Source organism: Xyrauchen texanus, chromosome 6 (genome assembly GCF_025860055.1).
Source record: "Xyrauchen texanus isolate HMW12.3.18 chromosome 6, RBS_HiC_50CHRs, whole genome shotgun sequence".
Classification (NCBI taxonomy): domain Eukaryota; kingdom Metazoa; phylum Chordata; class Actinopteri; order Cypriniformes; family Catostomidae; genus Xyrauchen; species Xyrauchen texanus.
In genome coordinates, this window is record NC_068281.1 from 2689162 (window position 1) to 2707671 (window position 18510).

Here is an 18510-nt window from a genome sequence, read left to right on the forward strand (position 1 = left end):
AGCAAAAATGTATAAGGTAGTATACAAAAATATCAAACCATTGTTTTGATCAAATATTGAAATTAAGTTTAATTGCAATTTAAAAAAGTGGCAACTTGCCCCGACATTTATTAAAAATGAATCTTAGAACGTAGCTCAAACTTTCCATTCACATCTCCCTCATTACAGAGTCGACTCGTGCCTGAAGGTCGAGGCCGTTGTGGATTCACTCTGCAGAAGTTTGTTCAATGTTTTGGTAACTGCTGAATCTGGGGACAAACATCCATAAACTCAATATTACTGTAGCAATCTGAAAAGCAGATGAGATATCTTGGAGAATTCGTCACATTTCTTCTGTCTCTTTATGTAATCTCAGACTGACACGTTCACATGCGCTACGTCTCCGCGGTAACGCACTCAACAAGTCACGTGATAAGATGCACGGATTGACGGTCTCAGACGCGGAGGCAACTGAGATTCGTCCTCCGCCACCCGGATTGAGGCGAATCACTACACCACCACGAGGACTTAGAGCGCTTTAGGAATTGGGGATTCCAAATTGGGGATAAAAAATTAATGTATCCAAATACTTTTAGGGTCACTGAATATTAGAATCTCATTTGCTTCATTCATGGTTAACAACACAACATCCGTATGAACTTAATATATAAACCTTATACGGTCTTTCCTCACACTGTGGTTGAAGTTTTGGCTTTTACATTTGCTGACGATGTTTTGAAGCGCTTCAATATTTTGAGTGATTTGTGAAAGGGACTTGTGTGCATGAAGGGTGGAGGAGCTGTGTTATGGTTTACACAAACACATGCAGAGCGCTCAGATGTGGTCAGCAGACCTCTGTATCACCCAGATAAATAACAGCACAGATCTAAAGACACAAGAAGGCATTACATACACAACACACAGGTCATGCAACATGCACAACACACAGGTCATGCAACATACACGACACACAGGTCATGCAACATACACAACACACAGGCCATGTAACATACACAACACACAGGTCATGCAACATACACAACACACAGGCCATGCAACATACACGACACACAGGTCATGTAACATACACGACACACAGGCCATGCAACATACACAACACACAGGCCATGTAACATACACGACACACAGGCCATGCAACATACACGACACACAGGTCATGTAACATACACGACACACAGGCCATGCAACATACACGACACACAGGCCATGTAACATACACGACACACAGGCCATGTAACATACACGACACACAGGCCATGCAACATACACGACACACAGGCCATGTAACATACACGACACACAGGCCATGCAACATACACGACACACAGGCCATGCAACATACACGACACACAGGCCATGTAACATACACAACACACAGGCCATGTAACATACACGACACACAGGCCATGTAACATACACGACACACAGGCCATGTAACATACACGACACACAGGCCATGTAACATACACGACACACAGGCCATGCAACATACACGACACACAGGTCATGCAACATACACGACACACAGGCCATGCAACATACACGACACACAGGCCATGCAACATACACGACACACAGGCCATGCAACATACACGACACACAGGTCATGCAACATACACGACACACAGGTCATGTAACATACACGACACACAGGCCATGCAACATACACGACACACAGGTCATGCAACATACACGACACACAGGTCATGTAACATACACGACACACAGGTCATGCAACATACACGACACACAGGCCATGCAACATACACGACACACAGGCCATGCAACATACACGACACACAGGCCATGCAACATGCACGACACACAGGCCATGCAACATACACGACACACAGGCCATGCAACATACACGACACACAGGCCATGCAACATGCACGACACACAGGTCATGCAACATACACGACACACAGGCCATGCAACATACACGACACACAGGTCATGCAACATACACGACACACAGGCCATGCAACATACACGACACACAGGTCATGCAACATACACGACACACAGGCCATGCAACATACACGACACACAGGCCATGCAACATACACGACACACAGGTCATGCAACATACACGACACACAGGCCATGCAACATACACGACACACAGGCCATGCAACATACACGACACACAGGCCATGCAACATACACAACACACAGGCCATGCAACATACACGACACACAGGTCATGCAACATACACGACACACAGGCCGTGCAACATACACGACACACAGGCCATGCAACATACACGACACACAGGTCATGCAACATACACGACACACAGGCCATGCAACATGCACAACACACAGGTCGTGTAACATGCACAACACACAGGTCATGCAACATACACAACACACAGGTCATGTAACATACACGACACACAGGTCATGCAACATGCACAACACACAGGTCGTGTAACATGCACAACACACAGGTCATGCAACATACACAACACACAGGTCATGTAACATGCACAACAAACAGGTCATGCAACATGCACAACACACAGGTCATGTAACATGCACAACACACAGGTCATGCAACATGCACAACACACAGGTCATGCAACATGCACAACAAACAGGTCATGCAACATGCACAACACACAGGTCATGTAACATGCACAACACACAGGTCATGCAACATACACAACACACAGGTCATGTAACATGCACAACAAACAGGTCATGCAACATGCACAACATATATATACATATGATTGATTCCACTACATGTATTCAAAAAGCATATTAAAACGTTGCTTTGTGGTGAAAGCACTTGCTTGCCACTATGTGACGGAAAACAGGAAGTGCTTTGGTAAAAGCTTCTCACTTTTCAAGATTGAAGTGTCATTCTGAGGTCACTGTCATGATGTGTTTGTAAGGTCACTCGAGTGTACTTCTGGAAAACACACTTCAAACATGAACAGTGCACTCTTTTAAACCACAAGAAAAGGGTTTTAGTAGAGCTGCAACAACTATTCGGTAAAATCGAAAATGAAAATAATCGACAACAAATTTCACTGTCGATTAGTGGGATATCTGAGAGTTGTGCATGGAGATGCTGTCAGTGACTTCACTTTACAGAAGGGAACGTGCGTTTGCATAAACTCGTTTAAAAATGGCTGAAACTATGTTGTCGTTTGCATAAACTCATTTAAACTTTGTATAAACTTTTAAAGAAAATCAAAAGCATTTGTTTAGATTTCAATTTTGTTTTTCTAACATTTATACTTTTAAATTGTGAGTAAAAAAATTAATCCACATTGAAATATTTAAATATATATATATATAATCAGCATTTAAAAACAAAAAATATATATATATATTTATTTAAATGTGGATTATATATATATATATTTAAATGTGGATTATATATATATATATTTAAATGTGGATTATATATATATAATACAGCAAAATCAAATTTATTCAGATTTTTCGAAGAAATAATCATTAGTTGCAGCACTAGCTAACTTTCGTAGTCTATATTGAATGATAAATCATTAATTGCGAGATAACAATAAATATTGCACAGGAAAACTGTGCTAAAGGTGGTGCAGGACCTTTGACAACTCAAGTTGGTGTGTGTCTTCTTGAGCCCGGAGCTTCAAATCAAGGTTTTGGATGCAAACATTGTGGTTCAAAACAAATGGCACATGCGGGACAAACAAAAGGGTTTCGTTCCACTCCCGAATTTCATCTTGATGATGCTGTTCATTTCGTTCAGTCGTGTCATCAGTTAATAGCAACAACTTTCAACCGGAGATCAAAAATGAAAATGTAATCATTTACTCACCTTTGTGTTGTTCCAAACCCGTATGATTTACTAAAAATGACTCTTTTTAATTCCAGTGAGGCAAAAATCACGATCCCAGTGAGGCACTTAAAATAAAGTCTTTAGGGCCGATCCATAAACATTAAAATACTCACCGCTTCAAAAGTACAGCCACACGATGTAAACATTATATGTGTTAACATGATTTTGCTGTGATAAAAGCAGGGAGTTACTGGTGTTAGAGTGTCTCCCAGATCACTGCCGTTACGTCGTCATGACAACCAAGTTGCATTAAGTGATTTTTATCACAATAAAATCATATTTAACATTTACAATGTTCATGTGCTGTAGATAAACCTCTGAAATGGGGCATACTGTAACGTTAACAGTCAGGGCTGGACTGGTAATCTGGCATCCCGGGCATTTTCCCGGTGGGCCGACACACTTTGGGGCCGATTAGGGGCGAACTGGCCATCGCGAGAACTGGGCCAGCCACGAAATGGGCCGAATGGGCCGCGATATGCTGAAACGAGCCGACACCCCATTCCGCTCAACATCTTTTAGGCAAGTTTCTATTTAAATCCCGGGCCGATTTCTCCTCACCAGTCCACTTGTTTACAGTACAGACCGGTCCCATTCACTTCCATTGTAAGTGTCTCTCTGCAACCATCGTTTTTAAATAAACGAGGCAAGTATACGGACCGACTACATTTACGCTGATTTTACGTCTCCTTTTGTGTTCCACAGAAGACAGTCATATGGGTTTGGAACAACATGAGGGTGAGTAAATTATGACAACTGACATTTATGGGCGGATTATCCTTCAAGGTAGCGAACGGCGTAAAGCAAATCATGATTCTAGCATTAGCGGCGAATGTAGATGTACAAAACGGCAGCGTTTCATTATTCTCTTTAAAGCTGCTCTGAAACTGTATTTATTGGAAAGTGATTTACAAGTAAATTTGAACTGAAATGTAAATGTTTCTCTTCGGGTTTAAATATCTTTATTAAGAAGAATAAAAAAAAGACAATTTAATAATAATAAATATACATATATAAACAAACACACACTCGACAGACATGCCCGTAATTCTCTCTCTCTCGAACCATCGTCACCAGCCGCCTTTATCCCTCGCGTGCCTCATCAGGCTGATTGGGGACCGGGCGCGCGATATTCTGCCCCGGCCCCGCCCCCCCTCCGCTCCACAAGGTCATAAACATATCAATATTTATGTCCTTTCTTACTATAAATCTCCACTTTCACTTTCTTCCTTTGTTTTAGGCGATTTGCATTCTTTGTATATATATATATATATGGCTCAAAGCTTGTTAAACTTGCAACATCAAAACAATCCAGTATCTTCAGAAGTGATATGATAGGTGTAGATCTGTGGAGTGGAGGGGGGGGGGCCGGGTCGGAATACCGCGCGCACGGTCCCCAATTGGCCTGATGAGGCGCGCAAGGGATAAAGGCGGCCGGTGACGATGGTTCGAGAGAAAAAGCTCACTCACCGGTTTTTCTGATGTACCGTCGCGTCCTCGAACACTCCTCAATACTCAGGCGGACGACAGCCGCTCCAACCCCAGGCGAACCAAACCTTCGACCCCCAGTGGGCAGAATGCCCCTCCGCTTTTCTGGCAGCAAATGGGGACACTCCTCCGCCCCTGGCAGCGGCCCTACCGCTCCGGGCGTTCGGAGAGTTTCTTCCCTCCTCCCCTCACGGACGGCTGTCTCCCTCGACCCCTCCACGTCTCTGGGGACGGCAGGGCACTCCTCCGCCCCCGGTAGCGGCTCCATCGTTCCAGGCGGTCAGGGTATCCAGTCCCCACTTGCCCCGCGGCGGCCGTTCCCGCATCCGGGCGGTCGGGCTACTCAGTCACTCGGCAGATGGCAGCGACCCTCCCCTGGGTGGACGGGAGTGTCGAGGACTCTGCAACGGGCATCCCTCCTCCTTCCGGGGTTTCGGCACCAATGTAACACAGTTAACGATGGGCAAGGAGGAGGCGAGAACCGGCTTGTCAACATAAATCATAATTTCAATGAAAACTTAAACCAAAAGCATAAACAAACACACACGACGGACATGCCCGTAATTCTCTCTCTCTCGAACCATCGTCACCGGCCGACCTTTATCCCTCACGCGCCTCATCAGGCCGATTGGGGACCGGGCGTGCGATATTACGACCCGGCCCCACCCCCCTACACACCACAAGGTCATAAACATATCAATATTTAAGTCCTTTCTTACTATAAATCTCCACTTTCACTTTCTTCCTTTGTTTTAGGCGATTTGCATTCTTTATGCATATCGCCACCTACTGGGCATTTATAGTAAATAATTATACAAACTTATCATATTGCTTCTGAAAACTTGGATTAAACAACTGGAGTCTTATGGATTACTTTTATGCTGCCGTTATGTGCTTTTTGAAGCTTCAAAGTTCTGGTCACCATTCGGTTGCATTGTTTGGACCTACAGAGTTGAAATATTCTCCTAAAAATCTTCATTTGAGTCCTGCAGAAGACAGAAAGTCGCACATCTGGGATGTCATGAGGGCGAGTAAATGATGAGAGACTTGTCATTTTTGGGTGAACTGTCCCTTTAACTCTGGGGTGAAATATAACGAGCATTCACCTGAAAAATCAATGCATTATATAAGGTTAAACAAAAACACATTTGTAATCTGTGTGCATCAATAACGTGCAACATGAATACACTTTAAAAGCGTTCAGCGGGATTATTCCGGGTGCACATTCAGGAAAGAGTACACTCACAGAACTTACGGCGACAAGGCATGAACGAATTTAGCTAACCGTGGGAACTCTGGTGCACAGCTCAAGGGGGTGAACCACAAACTTTAGAGGAACTCACTTCTCTATCTCTCTTACCAAGATACACAGAGCTTGTGCCATGGAGAGGAAGTTAGATAGTATCCGAAAAGATAGTAGTGAAACTACCAGTGCCCCACCCAAGCCCTTGTGATGCCTGTTATAGTAACAAACAAATGCACACAATGCCCTGCACAGACCATAAACAGGAGAATGAATTAGTAGTGTAAACATCTCGATGTAAAGGTTACCCATTGGGAAAGACTTAACATGGAGACGGTGAATACTCAATGTAAACACAAGCACATTGTGTTGGCGTTAAAGGTGACTTCAGATATATTGATGGAAGGGTCAGAAAAGGGATTTGTCTTTAAGTAGCATTGTTTACCTTTATGAGGGCATATGTTTCGTAATCATATAAAATGAATCATGTTCATTTTGGACCCTGATTGACAGCTCCATGTTTAAAACAAACTGGCAATGCTGATCTCGTTCTTGAAATGCAATGCAAATTATGAACGGGCCCTCTTGCTCTGGTGCACGTTGGCGCTGCTGTGCCAGGGGAATGTCACTCTAGTTTATTTTTGTGCATTTTTTAGCACTTAAATGTTGTTAAGAGTGTATCACTGTGTAAAACATGTCATTTCCTGTTGCCAGTAGGTGGCGCTATGACTATAACTGAATATTGGGATGTAGATATGTTCAGGCCGGGACTGTTATCAAACATGTGACGTTTGGGGCAGATCAGACATTGTATGTATGAGTTATAACAACTTCCTGTTTCATGGCGAAACGTTGAACTATGCCAGGCAACCACGGACACGCCCTTCAAAGGAAACTCGCAATTTAGCATCGCCAAGGCCTTTAGATTAGTCTGACTGTATATGATATAATGGCAAAAACTGAGCAGAAATTCAAGAGAAAAATCAAAATGGCTGACTTCCTGTTGGGGTTTAGGATAAGGCTCCAAGAGACTTTTTTGTACGTGTTGACATGTTACATATGCCTACCGATTTTCTGACGTGTAGGTGAAACGTGGCACGAGGGCTGCTTTGTCGAAATTTTGTAGGTGGCGCTATCGAGTCATTTTGCCACAGTTAATTCTAAAACCAGTATCAGATGTAAATTTTCGCACTTTTGAGATGTGTGCAAAGATTCATGAGTTTTCGAGCATGTTCAGGCCTCCAAAATGTGATTCGTTTGATATTGAACTTTGTCAGGCCGCCACGGACACGCCCCTGAGCAACAATTGAAGAGAAAAATCTAAACGGCTGACTTCCTGTTGAGTTTAGGGCATGGGTCCAAGAGACTTTTTTATAGGTATTGGCATGTTACACATGTGTACCAATTTTCGTACGTGTAGGTGCAACGTAGCGAAAATCGCACATCGTTGAACGTTTGTAGGAGGCGCTATCGAGCCATCAGATGTACATTTTCCCACTTTTGAGATGTGTGCCAAGTTTCATGAGCTTTCGAGCATGTTCAGGCCTCCAAAATGTGACTCGTTTGATATTTAACTTTGTCAGGCTGCCACGGACAAACTTAAAAGCTTCACAAGTTAACATCACCAAGACCTTTAGATTAAGACGGACTAAATATAATGTTGATTAAATCTCTGGGAGGAGTTTGTTGAAGTACAAGGCCTGGAATTGGCTGTTGCCAGTAGGTGGCGCTGTGACTATATCAGAATATTGGCATGTAGATATGTTCAGGCCGGGACTCTCATCAAACATGTGACGTTTGGGGCAGATTGGATATTGCATGTATGAGTTATAACAACTTCCTGTTTCATGGCGAAACATCAAACTTTGTCAGACCGCCACGGCCACGCCGTGCAGTGAAAACTCAAAAGCTTCGCAATGTAGCATCGAAAAGACCGTTAGATTAGCCTGACCAAATATGAAGTAGATCTGATGAAATCTCTAGGAGGAGTTTGTTAAAGTATGAGGCCTAGAAATGGCAAAACTGAGCAACAATTGAAGAGAAAAATCTAAACGGCTGACTTCCTGTTGAGTTTAGGACATAGGTCCAAGAGACTTTTCTTTAGGTATTGGAATGGTACACATGTGTACCAATTTTCGTACGTGTAGGTGAAACGGAGCGAAAAGCGCACATCGTTGAATGTTTGTAGGGGGCGCTATCGAGCCATCAGATGTACATTTTCGCAACTTCTGATGCATGTGCAGAGTTTCATGAGTTTTTGAGTATGTTTAGGCCCTCAAAAATGCGATTACTTTGGGGGGTGGGGATCTTCTAAACGCCTAGAAGAACAATAGGGTCCTCGCACCATTGGTGCTCGGGCCCTAATGATCACTATCCCTGAGTCAAATATAAATATAAATAAAAGCATCTGCTAAATGACCGCTTGAATTCAAGCTGGCTAAATACTGGTTGTACAGGCCTTACTCACTCACCCGCTCCGCAACAAGTCATAGTCGAGCCCGGGAAACCTCTACACCACAGACAACACTGCAGGAAACACTGACTCAGTTTGGACTAAAACAACAGCTGAGAACAGACTTTAATGATGAATGAGTTTGTAAGGGCTGTACAGGATGTATGTAGAGGACAACTGGCAGCCATAGTGCACCATTACGCTCACCACACACCAGCTATAGGTGGAGAGGAGAGAGTAGAGTGATGTAGCGAATTAATGGATGGGGATTATTAGGAAGCCATGATTGATAAGGGCCAACGGGGGGAATTTGGCTAGGACACCAGGGTTACACCACTACTCTTTTCGAGAAGTGTCCTGGGATTTTGAATGACCACAGAGAGTCAGGACCTCAGTTTAACGTCTCATCCGTGTGATATATATATATATAAATATATATTAAATAAAAATGTGTGCACATATTTCTTGCATATCGCCTAAAAAACTAATTTATTCACACACATTCAAAGTCATTACCCTTCTGAAACAGCTAAACTGTGTCCTGGGATGAAAAGTAATAAAACACCAACATTAAACCCGCAACGTCCCACAATAAGTCATGTATTTACCCGGACAACGAAACACACGACCGGTACCCATGATGGAGAGAATGCACAGGTGAAGTCGGTTCTTTGCCAAAGAGATGTTGCCCTTTACATCTGTTGAAAAGCATCTTTCAAAAAGTTGAACAACACAAATTTGAATTGCACTTTTCACTTTACTTTTACAGTTTCATTTGAATTTGTATTTAAAATAAATACAAAATAAAGTTCACAGTTTGAAATAAGGCTGCCTTTAGTATACAGTACACACACACACACACACACTTGTATAAACACACACATGCACACGCATACACACACACTCCCGCACACACACATTTACGCACACAAACACACGCTCACACACACACAAACACATGCATACAGACACACACACACTCACACACACATGCATACACACATGCATGCATACACGCATACACACACGCATACACACACTCACACTCACACACACACACAAGTCATACATGTTTGAAACAACATGAGGGTGAGCAAATGATGACAATTTGTACAAACAGCGAACTAACTCATCTACCTGACCGCATGACGCTGTGTTAAAATATTTCATGCCAAGACGACGCTTATCTTCGCAGTAACAGCTGTCCTGTCATGAGTTCTCCAGCTCACTGAAGCGTTTCGATATCTCCACAATGAGGAAGTATTTTTGACTTTCCATTATCAGATTCACTGTGCGTGATCTGCTTTATTATTGAGTTGGTTGTGAAATGTTTGCTGGTGTACACGTGGCTTAGGAGGCCTGCAGATTGTTGAGAATTAAATGGTTCAATACAAGATTAGTTCAATGTTATTCTTTTTTATGCATGATTTCCTATAAAGCTGCTTTGAAAAGATATGTGTCGTGAAAAGTGCTATACAAATAAAAATGACTTATGTACAGCTTTAGTGGCACATTCATTGTGTTAGCAGTAATTCACTTGCAATGGACGCTTATGGGGTAAGATATTGCAACAAGATAAAATCAATATTCACATGCTTTATAAAGTAAACATTATACATGATGAAAACATGAAAATAACATGAAACATTGTAATTAAACAACTTTACAGCAAAAACATATTAGCACAGTGTAGTTCATACAGTATAAGCCCCATAGACTTCCACTGTAAACACAATGTTTGCTTGTTTTTATATCATATAAACATGCACACATGCTAATATGACAACATGGATTATGAGATCACTACATCATCCTAAGAAGGTGGCGCTGGTCTCTGAAATCCAGGGTTTTTTGGAAGGGGCAGAGGGTACGTCGGCTTTCGGCCAATCGGCTGTGAGCTTGAGCCCTTTAGAAAAAACACAGATCAGATCGTTGCATCTACACAAATAACTAACAAAACCTAGTTTGTTTAACGTGCAACGACAAGATTTCCTAATTACAAAAAATACTGCAAAGTGTTTATTTCACTGAGTGGTGACTTGTTATATTTGTATATTTGGTAGGGTTTAATCAGGTTCCATATAAAAAAGATATACCAGAACAAAACAGGTAGTTTGGTAGTTTTAGTAGCAAAGTATTACAGAGTATTTTACAAACACTGTGGTAGTGTTTGTAGTGTTACAAACCTTCAGTGCAGTGTAGTCCGATTCCCAAACGAATGACTCTTATGAGCCCATTCTGTTGAAGGGACAGTGCAAAACATGCACCGTGACTAGTGTAGTCCGATTCCCAAACGAATGACTCTTATGAGCCCATTCTGTTGAAGGGACAGTGCAAAACACGCAGCGCGACTAGTGTAGTCCGATTCCCAAACGAATGACTCTTATGAGCCCATTCTGTTGAATCGACAGTGCAAAACACGCACCGCGACTAGTGTAGTCCGATTCCCAAACGAATGACTCTTATGAGCCCATTCTGTTGAATGGACAGTGCAAAACACGCACCGCGACTAGTGTAGTCCGATTCCCAAACGAATGACTCTTATGAGCCCATTCTGTTGAATCAACAGTGCAAAACACGCACCGCGACTAGTGTAGTCCGATTCCCAAACGAATGACTCTTATGAGCCCATTCTGTTGAATCGACAGTGCAAAACACGCGGTGCGTTCAATTCTGTTGAATCGACAGTGCAAAACACGCACCGCGACTAGTGTAGTCCGATTCCCAAACGAATGACTCTTATGAGCCCATTCTGTTGAAGGGACAGTGCAAAACATGCACCGTGACTAGTGTAGTCTGATTCCCAAACGAATGACTCTTATGAGCCCATTCTGTTGAATGGACAGTGCAAAACACGCAGCGCGACTAGTGTAGTCCGATTCCCAAACGAATGACTCTTATGAGCCCATTCTGTTGAAGGGACAGTGCAAAACACGCACCGCGACTAGTGTAGTCCGATTCCCAAACGAATGACTCTTATGAGCCCATTCTGTTGAAGGGACAGTGCAAAACACGCACCGCGACTAGTGTAGTCCGATTCCCAAACGAATGACTCTTATGAGCCCATTCTGTTGAATCAACAGTGCAAAACACGCACCGCGACTAGTGTAGTCCGATTCCCAAACGAATGACTCTTATGAGCCCATTCTGTTGAATGGACAGTGCAAAACACGCACCGCGACTAGTGTAGTCCGATTCCCAAACGAATGACTCTTATGAGCCCATTCTGTTGAATGGACAGTGCAAAACATGCAGCGCGACTAGTGTAGTCCGATTCCCAAACGAATGACTCTTATGAGCCCATTCTGTTGAGAGAGCACAAGCAAATGATCAGCCCACAGACAATATTCAGTTATGTCAGTTTAGTGAGCAGCTCGGGCAAAAAGACAGGTGCTATTTTAAGAGTGCGGCTTCTATGTGGCCAGTGTTTGCCGTTTTCCATGATTTTAAGCTCCTGAAAGAACACTTTTTGTTTTCCATCTTCAGGGAGTGATGCATGTTTCTGATTGGCCAGTTACAACATTATGAAGGTGCACTGTTTGTGAAAGAGAGTTCGCCCTGTTTGAGCACTAATGTGTAGTTGGGACATTCCTACAATTCAATTTAATTTCCCCATTATATATGTTTAAATAATGCTATTAAACACTATTTTGGCAGAAGAATATATCATCGATTAACAATCCCGGAGTTCATGGTAGGAAATGGAAAAAATAAATGGGATTTTTAGTAGGGGGCCTGGGTAGCTCAGCGAGTATTGGCGCTGATTATAACCCCTGGAGTCACGAGTTCGAATCCAGGGCGTGCTGAGTGACTCCAGCCAGGTCTCCTAAGCAACCAAATTGGCCCGGTTGCTAGGGAGGGTAGAGTCACATGGGGTAACCTAATCGTGGTCAATATAATGTGGTTCTCGCTCTCAGTGGGGCAATGCCTGGCTACATGCTTAAACATGTTAGCAATATTATCTACATGCTAACACTGCCTAGCTACATGCTAAAACATGCTAGCAATGTTTAGCTTCATGCAAGCAATCCCCATCTACATGCTAAAACATGCTTGTACTGCCTAGCTCAATGATTAAACATGCTAACAATGTCTAGCTACATGCTTAAACATGTTAGCAATATTATCTTCATGCTAACAATACCTAGCTACATGATAAAACATGCTAACAATGTTTAGTTTCATGCAAGCAATCCCCATCTACATGCTAAAACATGCTTCTACTGTCTAGCTCAATGATTAAACATGATAACAATGCCTTACAGCATGTTAGCAATGCCTAGCTACATGCTAAAACGTTATCATGAACATCACTATAATGTGGTTCTCGCTCTCAGTGGGGAAATGCCTAGCTACATGCTTAAACATGTTAGCAATATTAAGTACATGCTAACAATGACTAGCTACATGCTAAAACATGTTAGCAATGTTTAGCTTCAGGCAAGCAATCCCCATCTACATGCTAAAACATGCTTGTACTGCCTAGCTCAATGATTAAACATGCTAACAATGCCTTACAACATGTTAGCAATGCCTAGCTACATGCTAAAACATGTTAGCAATATTAACTACATGCTAACAATGACTAGCTACATGCTAAAACATGTTAGCAATGTTTAGCTTCATGCAAGCAATCCCCATCTACATGCTAAAACATGCTTGTACTGCCTAGCTCAATGTTTAAACATGCTAACAATGCCTTACAACATATTAGCAATGTCTAGCTACATGCTAAAACAGGTTAGCAATATTATCTACATGCTAACGATGCCTAGCTACATGCTAAAACATGTTAGCAATGTTTAGCTTCATGCAAGCAATCCCCATCTACATGCTAAAACATGCTTGTACTGTCTAGCTCAATGATTAAACATGATAACAATGCCTTACAACATGTTAGCAATGCCTAGCTACATGCTAAAACATGTTATCATGAACATCACTATAATGTGGTTCTCGCTCTCAGTGGGGCAATGCCTAGCTACATGCTTAAACATGTTAGCAATATTAACTACATGTTAACAATGACTAGCTACATGCTAAAACATGTTAGCAATGTTTAGCTTCATGCAAGCAATCCCCATCTACATGCTAAAACATGCTTGTACTGCCTAGCTCAATGATTAAACATGCTAACAATGCCTTAAAACATGCTAGCAATGCCTAGCTACATGCTAAAACATGTTAGCAATATTATCTACATGCTAACGATGCCTAGCTACATGCTAAAACATGTTAGCAATGTTTAGCTTCATGCAAGCAATCCCCATTTACATGCTAAAACATGATTGTTCTGCCTAGCTCAATGATTAAACATGCTAACAATGCCTTACAACTACTTGCTAAAACATGCTATCATGAACATCACTATAACGTAGTTCTCGTTCTCAGTGGGGCGCGTGGTGAGTTGTGCGCGGATGCCGCGGAGAATAGCGTTAAGCCTCCACGCGAGCTACGTCTCCGCGGTAGTGCGCTCTACAAGATAAGATGTGCGGATTGACGGTCTCAGACGCGGAGGCAACTGAGATTCGTCCTCCGCCACCTGGATTGAGGCGAATCGCTACACCACCACGAGGACTTAGAGCGCTTTAGCAATTGGGCATTCCAAATTGGGGAGAAAAGTTTTTAAATATAAAAATAAATGGGATTTTTACTTCCCGAACCAGACGGTTGCGCTCTTTTGAAATGTTCCAAAACCAAATATTTCTGTGTCCTCAATTTCACGTTCCATCTTGTTAGTCTCCTGTAATATCCCTTTACTAACAAAAGCCAGTTCCTTTATGACATCATCCTCAAGGAAGTGACATCATTTTTAGCAAGTCAACAACAGCACAAACATCAGTGACTATTATCAACAGATTTAATGAAGTCTGAGATGCTCTGCGCTATTAGCTGTCGTATCGAAACATTGCATCCTATTTGATAAAATTAGAAAAAACATTACAATAATATAACAATTTTGAAAGATGGTTCAAAAGTATCAAGTTGACACAAGCTAACTGTCAATCCCTCACTGAGCAATGGCTAGCTCTTTATTTTCATCCAGTTAATTTTATTGCATTAGTGTAACAGGAATGACCCAAAAACAAATGAATGTCAAGTCCATCTGTTTGTTGTGACACTGAGAAAGCTGAGCTAGTAAAACATGTGTCACAAGTGTGAGACCACTAACAGTTCTGAACACACTTACAAGTGTTCCCGTAAAGAGTTATTTAGGTAGCGCAACCCTGATTCCTCCAACGAAACGCACATAAAGAGTTTAACTTTTCAGCGTGTGAGGTGGACGTGGGAACAAATGATGACAAGGAGAGACAGGAAAGGGACAGAACGAGAGAGAGAGATGTTGTCTGTGTTCCAGTAGCATTTCTCCACTGACGTTTGGACTTTTCCGTTAAGCTTAGCTACAAAGAGTCCCTGTTCTAACGGGACTATTTTCAGAAAGCCTGTAGCTAAACATGTCCATAAACACACTATTAATAGGATCACAGCACAGGAAATTTTGAGGTAGTGCAGATAAAAATTGCTAACCACTCCCTTCAATTTCACACAATTGTGAAATGTGTACCTGTTCTTTATTAACATGGATAATCTGTTCTTGTATGGAGCAGACGTAAGAGCATTTTGCTGCCAAGATTCCTATGAATGTGACGGTTATTACAGCATTCACAGACAGTGAAGCCGTGTAAGACTCAACTGGTTAAAACCGTTATGCAATGGCTACTTTTCTACAACAGATGTAAAGGTTTTATGCATCATGTTCCGGACCCTTTTTGACAGGCTGATGACTAATTAATCTTTCTCTCTTCTGACTGTCCTAATCCAGCTCTCTCTCGATTTTTTCCTCTTTTGGAAAGTCGTGGAAACATAATAGTGGATTTTTTCCCTTTCCTGATGGAACAAATGGGAACACAAAATGTGTATTTGCTGTGCTTTCCCATTCACCCCTACATAAGTTTACCCCACCATCGTTTACTTCTGCGTTCCAAACCGGAATATGTGAAAAGCATCTATTATATGGTTATATGCTTAATTATGTTGCCTTGACATGCGAAACATGCTAGTAATACCTAGCAACTTGCTACCAATGCCTAGCTACATGCTTAAACATGTTAGCAATAGTATCTACATGCTAACAATGCCTAGCTACATGTTAAAACATGCTAGCAATGTTTAGCTTCATTCAAGCAATCCCTATCTACATGATAAAACATGCTTGTACTGCCTAGCTCAATGATTAAACATGTTAACAATGCCTTACAACATGCTAGCAAGCCTAGATACATTCTAAAACATGCTAGTAATACCTAGCAACTTGTTAGCAATGCCTATACATGCTTAAACATGTTAGCAATAGTATCTACATGCTAACAATGCCTAGCTACATGTTAAAACATGCTAGCAATGTTTAGCTTCATGCAGGCAATCCCCATCTACAAGCTAAAACATGATTGTACTGCTTAGCTCAATGATTAAACATGCTAACAATGGCTTGCAACATGCTAGCAAAGCCTAGCTACATGTTAAAACATAATAGTAATACCTAGCAACTTGCTAGCAATGCCTAGCTACATGCTTAAACATTCTAACAATATCCAACAACAAACTAGAATCACCTAGCTAGACACCTAGCTATGCTAGAAATGCCTAGCTACATGCTAAGCATGCTAGTGACACCAAGCAACATGCTAGCAATGTCTAACTACATGTTAAAACATACTAGCAATGTCTAGCTACATGCTAACAATGCCTAGCTCAATGATTCATGCAATGCAAAGCAACATGCTAGCAATGCCTAGCTACATGCCAAGCTACATGCTAGCAACTCCTAGCATCTAACCATCTATCTGTCTGTCTGACTTTTACATTTCAGAAAAGGCTTTGTTAAGCCAACATCAAGTTTTTTCTCTGATTTGTGTATAAATAGGCAATACATTATTTTAACAGTGTAAAAGATCATTCACTGATTAATACTTTTGTAGATATAGAGAAAGATTTTACTAAGGAAGAACTGGAAAAAAATTATATATGCCCTATTTGCTTCCAACATCGACTAATTCAGACTGATAATAAACAATAAAAACATTTAATATCCTCCCATGTTGATATGGTCACTTTTATATTCTGGTCTCAATGCAAGTCTAAAGGATTTTTTCCCTCTTGTTTCATCACCCACCAGGTAAAAATCAATAGCAATAGTAATCATGCTATGCATTTAAATTTTGTTTCTATTTGTATTTTCTGTTATCATAGTAAAGAGCTATAAAGTCTTGGCTTTGATTTACTCAACTCCGATGCTGAAAACGGTCTCTTTTGCATCTTCCTCTATTGATTATTGCTTGGTCACTGTGCATAACCCTTGCGGTTGAAACGTGAGTAGACATTGTTTTACAAGTTCTTGCAGCTCTATCTCAGATCAACTCTATGAAACGAGCATCACAGCAGTACTGAGAAGACAGCCAGCTTCCTCAAACAGAAACTTCTCTTACAAACATTACTGTACATTTATCTAGAGACGAAAAGATAAGGACTGTAGAAGATAAAAAATAAACAAATAAACAAACCTGCGATGCCACTCTTATCTCTACTAAAGAAAAATAGCAAAAATCAATGCCAATGCTATACAGTATGAATATTTAAAACTTTTCATCAGGTAAATATATAAGCTATAAAAAGCTCACATTGGTCAATACAAACATATAGATCATTGTAACAGAGCCATGTCTCCATTTCAAAATAAGAGTGCCTGGTGCATTTTGGGCTTGTTATAGTTAAAAGTCCCATGTTATACATAAAATCTAGATTTTTCTGCTCATTTTGGGGATTTTGATTGTGCAATAAACTGCTTTTGGGATTTATTTTTTAAAATCTATTAGCTGATTAATCCGTTATCTGCATTTTTCAGCACCTTAGTTATCAGCATTGACAAAATCCACTATCGGTCGAACACTAAACCGATTGTTAAATACTATCGACCGATTAATCGGTCATCTGCATTTTCCAGCACCTTAGTTATCTGCATTGACAAAATCCACTATCGGTCGAACACTAAACCGATTGTTAAATACTATCGACCGATTAATCGGTTATCTGCATTTTCCAGCACATTAGTTATCGGTTTTGGCAAAATCCACTATCGGTCGAACACTAAACCGATTGTTAAAAACTACCGGCTGATTAATCGGTTATCCGACCGTTCCAACACATCCGTATCGGCAAAATCCACTATCGGTCGAACTCTAAACCGATTGTTAAAAACTATCAGCAGATTAATTGTTTATCTGCAGTTTCCAGCACCTTAGTTATCGGCATTGGCAAAATCCACTATCGGTCGAACTCTAAACCGATTGTTAAATACTATTGGCTGATTAATAGGTTATCTGCATTTCCCAGCACATTAGTTATCGGTATTGGCAAAATCCACTATCAGTCGATCACTAAACTACTGGCAAGTTAATCAGCACTTTCCACCATCTTAGTTATTAGTATCTG